Source organism: Pteropus vampyrus, unplaced genomic scaffold (genome assembly GCF_000151845.1).
Source record: "Pteropus vampyrus isolate Shadow unplaced genomic scaffold, Pvam_2.0 Scaffold43, whole genome shotgun sequence".
Lineage (NCBI taxonomy): Eukaryota > Metazoa > Chordata > Mammalia > Chiroptera > Pteropodidae > Pteropus > Pteropus vampyrus.
The window spans coordinates 37,035-44,427 of NW_011888824.1; positions in this window are offsets into that span (position 1 = coordinate 37,035).

Sequence of the window (7,393 nt, forward strand, 5' to 3'; positions counted from 1 at the left end):
TATGAATTGCAAGTTCTCAATATTGTTAAGGTGTTAATTCCTTTCAGTGTGTTCCATAGATGCAATGTTCTATTGAAACTCCACAGAAATTCCAGCAAGATTTTTTAGATTGTGTAAGTACTTCTAAAATTTAATAGAAAAGCCAAGGAATTGAAATAGCCAAAACAATTCTAGAAAAAAGAGACGCACAAACCTGATTTAAAAACTTATTCTAGAGCTTCAGTCACCAAGATAGCATGGTGTTGGTGGAAAAGCAAACACATGGGTCAATGAAATAGGGTAAAGAGAACAAAAATAAATTTATGAAAAATTGTCAACTGATTTTTGATAAGGGTGCAAAGGCAATTCAATTCAATAGTCATTTCTGTAAATTGTGCTGAAATAATTAGACATCCATACACACACACACAAAAAAAATTTTGGTATATATCTCATACATTATATAAAAACCGACTCAAAATGGATTGTAAACTTAAATTTTAAATAAAAAACTATAAAACTTTAAGAAAAAAATACAGAAGAGAGTCTGTATAACTGGGTTTGATGATGAAGATTCAGAAAAATTTGGCAAATTGGACTTTATCAAAATTAAAAATTTTTGTTCTGTGAAAGATACTTTAAGGAAAACAAAAAGACAAGCTACAAAATAGGGAAAAATATTTGCAAATGACATATTTGATAAAACACTAGAATAAAGAACTCAACACTCAACAATAAGAAAGCAACGTAACAAAATATGGGCAAAAGATGTGAACAGACACTTCACTAAAGAAGGTGTAATGGGTTTTAAATAAGCATATAAAAAGATGTTCAACATCATTATAAAAATAAAATTAAAACCACAAGAGATGCCATGACCTGCTTATTATAATGGATAATTTTTTTTTTTAATCTAACAATATCAAACGGTGACAAGGATTTAGAGCAACAGAAATCCTCATTTATTTCTATTGGGAATGAAAACTGATACAGCTACTTTGGAAAACAATTTGGCAGTTTTTAAAAATTAAACATATGGGACCCAACAATCCTACTTCTAGATATTTACTCAAATGAATTGAAAACATATAATTTTATCAAAACCTGCATGCACATAATTGTAGAAGCTTTATTCATAATTTCCAAAAATGGAAACAACCAATAGGTGGATGTATACATAAACAGTTTTACATCCAAACAATAGAATTGTTTAATAGAATTGTCCCATATGTTTAATAGAATTGTTTGGATGTAAAACTGTTTATGTATACATCCACCTTGGCCAAGGCAAAGAAGAATCTACTGATTTCATACAACGATGTGGACGTGTCTTAAACGCATGCTAAAAAATAAAAGAAGTCAGGCCCAAAAAGCTACATATTATATAATTCAATTTATATGACATTCTTGGAAAGGCAAAACCATAAGGGACAGAAAACATAAATGATTGCCAAGGGTTGAGGAAGGGGTTGACTAAAAGTTACTGCAAGAGGGGATTTTTAGGGAGATGAAACTGTTCTGTATGGTACTGGGGTAAGTAATACACGACTCTATCCATGCATTTGTCAAAAAATCCATAGAATAGTATACCATAAAGAGTGAACTTTACTCAAACTTAAAAATAAATCAGTCAGTATGTTGGGCAAATCCCAGGTGGGATGCAGACAAAGTTACCATTGGATCTAACTGTGATACAAACTTATACCATCACTGAAGGAAGTGAGAGGAAAAAGCCGATCTTGGTAATTTTGGAAAACATCATTTTGACTCAATACTATAAATCTAGAGACAAAAAGAATTGTCCATAAACACTATACTCAAGCTTTCCTCTCACAGGAGTGTGAGTTAGGAATTCTGAAACTACTTTTTACAAATAAGTAATTCAATTAGATAATGGAAGCTAAGTTCCTCACTGTTAGAGAAAGTTTACGATAACAAAGCAGGGAAGGCCAAAATGAACCCTGTGAAGCTGGATTGCAGTTGGAAATATCTGTATGAAGTCATGTATATTTATGTAAAATCATATAAAATTATACGTGTGTATATATATATATGAGTTAATATATGCACATTTATTTCTTAGCTCCGTTTACAGAGAAATATAAAAGCAATTGATATCCCAGTAGCAATAAGAAGGCTGGAGATCAGATCTCAGTATATAAATACCATTTCCCAATCATAGGAACAATGGCTCCGTTGTAAAATGACTGATTTTATAGCTCTTGCAGGGAAAATACAAGATAAGCCTCAAGCATCTTGTACCAACAAGCAAGGAAGTGCTAAGGAAAAAAGGTGGGGGGGGGCGGGCGGCTGTCAAAAGAACACAGAAGCCAACCTGAAAAAATTCTCAGTGATGAAAAGGTAACTTACTTATAACCTAATGAATAAAATACATATCCATAAACCTATACTGATATAAACAAATGATTAAAAAATAAATGAATTTGGGAGAAATTACAAATATTCCATAGAGAGAACTAAAGGAGCTAGAAAGTCACTTTTAGAACAGTAATAACTGCTGTAGGCAAAATATATTAACAAATGTTAATCAATGGGCAAAACTTTAGGGAAATATAGGATATGTTCATGGCCTCAAAGTATCTCACTCCAAATATTTATTAATTAGTGTTAGTTTAACATATATCCATAAATATTGAATATTCTTTTTTATTTTCCAGAGGTGGAACTCAATTTTCCTCTTGATTGTAGACTGAACTTGGTGATTCTCTTCTAATGAATATTCTGTGGAAATGGGAAAATGGTAACTTCACATTGGAGAAGAATCACAGACATCACCTTTACCAAGTAATCAAGGTTAACAGCACCAGCAATAATTCATGCTAATATCATGTACCCCATGAAATGATATGAGAACACTTCACCTCCATGGTATCCTTTCCAAAACTCTATGATCCAGTCTAATTATATGAAAACATGAGACAAACCTAAATTGAGGGACATTCTACAAAATGCCTGACCAGTACTCTTAAAAAATGTCAAGGTCATGACAAAAAAAAGAGAGAGAGAGAGAGAGAGAGAGAAAACTGTCACAGATTAAAGATCAAGAAAACATACTGTATAAATACAACATGATATCCTAGATTGGATCCTGGAATAGAAAATGAACATTAGTGGAGAACTAGTGAAATTCAAATCAAATCATAGTTTAGTTGATACTACTATACCAATGTTAATTTTTTATTTTTGACAAATGCACCATGATTATGTAAGGTGCTGACATTTAGGAGAATGTGGGTGAACTCTGTATCATCTTTGCAATTCTTCTGTAAGTCTACATTATTCTGAAATAAAGAGTTTACTCTAAAGAGAACTGCATGAGCAAATCACAGAAATAAGAAAACCCCTCGTGTGGTTGCAGAGCTAGAGCAAGGGATGTGGGAGCAGAAAGAGATGGAGAAGTTCTTTAAGTTAGCATATTTCAAAGCATAAATTTTAATGCAGGGAAAGACAGGATCCAGATCACATATGTTCTTATATATAATATACTTTCTGAACTGGGACACTTTTGAAAGTAGATGCTCAGCAGACCAAAGCCTGGGACAATACGCATAAGCTAGGACTGTCCTAGGTGAACCGGACATACGATCACCTTATTTATATGCCATGATAAGGGGCCTGTACTTGATTTTGAAAGTAATATTTCCCATAATATTTTGAAGGTTTTTACAGCCATTAAGTATAAGAACATTCTACAGTCGAATGCATTCAGAAAATATTGGGTTAAAGAAAGTTATACTTGTTTCTTTACTGAACCACTTCTCAGAGCCTGCAGTTTACAAATGTGCACTACAAATCATTAAGAATGTTTCATACTGTGGTTTCCCCAGACCTTTCTCCATAGTCACCCTTCTCTAATTCCTTCCCCCAGCCTACACAACTCAGCACTCCCGCCCAGCCCAAGCACTTTTATTTTTAAGGAGTATATTTGGGTTGCATGCTGCAACCATGGGGATGGCGTGAAGCCTGGAGCAATGCTTTCAGATAAGTGCTTCAAATATTCAGTGGCGGCTTTGAGGATAATAAAGTTGAGTAGGACTGGAGGTAGAGACGCCAATGAATGGCTGTTGCAGTAGATCGGGACACAGTGAGGGACAGAGAGAAGTGGGCACATGTCAACAATATTTAGTAGGTAAAATTAGAAATGAACATACCAATCACCATGCTGTAAGTGTCCATGTAAGATTTCTGTGGGATACCTATTTCTTACCTCTGTGTTTAAAAATCAGAGCAACATCTGTTCTGTGCTTGGCATTGTCACCAGGCCAGTAGTTTTGGAAAGAAAACAAGCAGACTGCAGAGGGAGCTGGAAGATGCTTAAAAATAGGCGCAATGAAACAACTCTTATTTGTGAGGTATTAATTTAAGCTGCCTTTTAATCTAGCACAGATTTATTAAAGTAGCTGTGGTTTTCTCATTGTATTTTAAATAAAAAAGCAAACTTTCACAGGTCAACCTGTACCATTAATTTATCAATAAATTCATCTTGCTATATTTTTTTTGTCTTTTACTTCTCTGGTTCTCCCATAAGATCACATGGTGGTCATTTAAAAAATACTTTTAGTTCAGGGACTATTAAATGAATAGGGAATTATCTCCTTCCATTCACTAGAATTGCTACTCCAAACTGGAGATGCAGCAGTGGAGAGTTCCCCATCCTACACGGAAGAGGTTATTTTGCTGGTATTTATTTAATAAGGACATAACAAATGTATATATAATTCCCACTCGAGTACTTCTGATTGCCCTTTGAAATCTTCCCAAGAAAACTCAAATCCCCCAAATGATTAGCTTTGAAAAGTCTAAATTACAAGCCTTTGGACACAGGTAACTGCCCTAAGAGTAAAGAATTTTGGGAGGAAGACGTGAAATGATCACTTGTTAAAGCAGCAGAATTTTTGAGTCCTACTAACACATTCAGCTGAATTTCACTTAGTAACAGGCGGATGCTTAGATGGAGTGGTATAAATGTCAGGAACTCTTTTGGAATTCATTTATCCTGTGCCTCTAAATTTTGCAGGGTTATCTAAACTATACATACATTTTCCACTTGAATACAAGGGCGAAATCTTATTCTTAGTTTTCAGAAGACCTGGAAGTAATCGTTTCATAACATATTTTAAAACATGAGAAATTGCAAAGAGTCCAGGAGGAGGATTCAGAGAGCTGAGCTTTGGTTCTGGCCTACTCGGAAACTAGCAGGATAACCTGAAGAGGCTACGTAGCCTCAGGTTCTTATTCTGCAGAGCATCATGCTTACCCCTCCAGGGTTCTATCAAAGGTAATGTAGAAAGATTGTTTGGAGAGTGCACCAGACCTTATGTAGATGTAAGTTCTTTGCATGACAGCTCCTTGAATGATTGCAATGCCCCTCTCTAAATTCACCAACAACTTCCCAAGTCCAGTGAACAATTTTTGGGTCTTAATTTACTTGAACTTTCTGTGGCATGTAATATCTTAGACTATTTCCTCTGTTGGAAATGTTTTCCTTCATTCTCTAGTTCACATTTTCCTGGTTTACTTCCTATATCTCTGATTACTCCTTTTCAGCATTTTTCTTTCTCTGCCCTCCTTAAACATAGGAAGTTCATAACATCCCATCCTCAGAGTTTGTGAGCTCATCTCTTCCCATAGCTCCAACCAGAGCTCTATCCTGACCTCCAGCTCACATATTCAAGTATCTGTACGACACTGAACATCTCAAACTGGATATCACTTCCCTAGAATATTTAATATAATACGTTCAACGCTAAACTTATTGCCATTTTGCTCCCCCATTTCACCACCTCCAATCTCAAACTGCAATTGCTTTAATAGCAATCTCAGCTCTCAGCTACATCGTGTCAGCTCAGTTTCACGTGTCCTAAGAGTAGGAGTGGTCTCCACATCTAATTGATTTCCAAGTCTTCTTAAATATTTTTCAAAGCAGTCCTCACCTCTTCTTCTCCAATGTATTTGCCTTAGTGCAGTCCTTCAATATCTCTGATATTGGAGAAATTCTTATTACAACAGCCTCCTAAATGGTTGCAATCAACCTCTCTCTCTCTCTCTTTCTCTCTCTCTCTCTCTCTCTCTCTCTCTCTCTCCCTCCCTCCCTCTCTCTCTCTTCCGTGCTCCAGTCTCAATGTTTTTTTCTCTTTAATTTCTTCCAGTGTTCCTTCATTACATGGAATTATGAGCACATGACAGCCTTACCTAGATAGAATCCCTTAATAGTTTAACTTCTACTCAATACTCGCTTAACATGATATATAGGCTTTCCATTACACATAAATTCCACTTGCCTTTCTTGTCTCATGTCCTTCTAATCCACCCACACTATGCTTTATCTAAATAAAATTATATAGTGATGCCTGAAATTGCACTTGCCTATAATTTTATAAAATTTTATATGCTCTTCCATTTGTCCAATATGTCCTTTTGCATTTTGTCTTTCTGGTGAATTCTTACACATTTTTCAAGATTCTGTTAACACCTACCCCTTGGGAACGGTCCCTGACACCACACAGTAAGTCATCTTCATGTCTGGGCTCCAACCAACCTGTGCTGTGTACAAATCTTTATCATAGCACCTCTTACAGTATCCTGGGAAAGATCTCACTCCTAGAGCTCCTTGAGGGAAAATACCATACTGTATTCATCTTGAATCTGAAGTGCCTGACACAGTACCAGCCATATGGCAGGTTTTCAATGAATATTTGCTGAATGAATAATATGGTAGGAAGTATTCATCTGGACCTGTGCTGCTCATAATGATTTGGGGGATTTTGATACAGTTTCTTTGAGTTTAAGTCTCTTTATTCTGTGAAATGAGAAAGTAGAGTCTGATTTTCTATTAGGGCCTCCACAGCTTTAATACTCCATGTTTGACACTATCACCTATTTCAGAGGTTGAAACAAATTTTGTCTGATCACAGAATGTTTTATAAAAATTTAAGAATATTAAAAAAATTAAAAATTAGAAATCTGAATTTCCATTATATCCTGACAAAGCAGATAATTTGATTATATTAGGCCAATACTCTTAAAAGTGTACAATCGTCTCTAGCTGAATAATGCTGTCCCTTTAGATGGGATGTGTGCCTTCTGCTTGGCTGGCATATCTCTCTCTATTGCTCTCTCTTTACAGAGGCAGAGTGTAAGATTGCTGCTTATTATCACTCTTTCACTGTAGTTTTCTTCAAAAAAAAAAAAGAGAGAGAAATAGAAAATATTCCTTGCTCTTATTTTTCTGTTAAAAGTAGAAAAATGAAAGATAAACTGAGAGATCCTTGTATTTTTTAGCTCTGGCTGACTTTATTCATGTACTTATGCATATGTATGCATAATAGCAAACAATCTAAAATTTGCTCAGGTGGTACCAATTCAAAAAATATTTTTCCCACCACCTAAGTGC